The following is a 1827-nucleotide window of genomic DNA, read 5'->3' as shown; positions in this document are numbered from 1 at the left end:
CCTCACGTTTCATGCGTTTTTTTTTGCCTTAGCTTCGTTGCACCTGCCCCTCAATTCTGAAGAAAGGTGATACCAAGGGTTAACTTCTCCACCTCCTGCTGCTATCCGGCTTGTTGTGCTATTCCAGCCTACTGGGTGTCTAATTTCGATTCCAACATTTGCAGTATTTTATTTTAATCTCTTCCTGAATAATAGGCAAAAGGGAGTGAATGGGCTGTTCCTCTTCTTATCTAATAGATTTGATGAGCTTAAGGGATTTCTAATACTCCTGTGAAACAAGTTTGAGATGCTCAATGAGCTCCTGTTATTTTTTTCATTGTGGAAATGTGCAGTGTCTAGCAGTACTATTACATGTATGTTACCGACACATTAACAGGACAAGCTTGAAAGTTGTCCAGATTTTCATTCTTTAGCACCTGACGGGGTTACAATTTTTTCTGATCACTGTTTGATCTTCACTGAACATCCTCAGTTCAGATTGCATGAGGGAGTGAAAGACATTGATGAAGCAACTGAAGGTGTTTTGCCGAGGAAGTTAACCTGATGAATGCCCATAGAGATATCCAGAGTCTAAAAGGATGACATCCACCAGTCATAATGAGCTCTGGATAACACAAACAGTGATGAGGTTACAACTGATTCCTGTTCAGTTGAAGTTTTCTCAGTCCCATCCTGCCATGATATCAGTAATTGTCACTCATACGCTGTGTTCATATCGTTTGTTCATGTCAGCAGGCCAAAGCGTATGTGTGGGGAGTGTTTCCTTCTCTCAGAGGGTAGTGACAGTAGGTGCCTCTACATCCCAGAGAGGTTTGGGAGATACGTCACTGAAATGTTCGGGGGCTGTGCCAACACATTTCGACATTTCAGAGGCGACAAAGATTTGGGCATGGCAGAGAAATTGGGGCCGAAAGAAGATCAACTCCGATCTCACTGAACGGAAAGGAGGCTTGAGGGGTTAAATAGCCTCCTGTCATTCCTGTATACCCCAGACTCCAGTCATTTTGTGTTCTCTTCCAGTATCTTTGTTACTGACATGAAACGGCTGAATGGACTCATACTGTTGCTGTGTGACAAGATACTGGTGCTGGATAAAAGCAAATTACTGCGGATTCTGGAATCTGAAATCAGAAGATAAAATGCTGGGAAATCTCAGTAGGTCTGGCAGGAGAGAAAATAGCTGACGTTTCGAGACCTACTGACCCTTTATCATTGCTCAAAAAATGGGAGAAATAGGGAGGCATTTAAGCTCGGCTGAGAGAAGGTGAGTTTTGGTTCCAGAAGCAAAGGTAGCAATAAAGAGGTGATAATGACAGTGCACAGAGAGATTATAGGGAGCTTAGGAGCTGTGAATGACCAAAGCCGAAGCAATTGCTATGTGACAAAATATGTGGGGGATGGAGTGATGGGTGAAACAAAGGCTAAATGGAAAACAGGGGAGAATGGTTCAAAGGGGGAAAGAGGAGAGGAAAAAGATGTTTAGAGTGTGGGGAACGAGAGAAGGAGAGACAACCAAAAAATAAGAGGTACATAATAGTTAAAAATAAATAAAATGAACGAAATAAAATTACGGAGCAGAATGAAAGCAGAGGAGTCGAGTTGGGATAATCATTTGAAGTTGTTGATTTCAATGTTGAGACTGACAGGCTGTACCGTGCCTAGTCGGAATATGAGATGTTGTTCTTCCAGTTTGCGCTGAGCTTCACTGGAACATTGCAGCAGGCCAAGGACAGACACGTGGGCATGGGAGCAGACATGTGTTGAACTGGCAAGCCACGGGAAGGTCCAGGACCTGATTGCATACGGACCAAATGTGCTCAGCAAAGG

The sequence above is a fragment of the Hemiscyllium ocellatum genome (assembly GCF_020745735.1).
Source record: "Hemiscyllium ocellatum isolate sHemOce1 chromosome 41 unlocalized genomic scaffold, sHemOce1.pat.X.cur. SUPER_41_unloc_4, whole genome shotgun sequence".
Lineage (NCBI taxonomy): Eukaryota > Metazoa > Chordata > Chondrichthyes > Orectolobiformes > Hemiscylliidae > Hemiscyllium > Hemiscyllium ocellatum.
Note: the sequence above shows the minus strand (reverse complement) of the source record.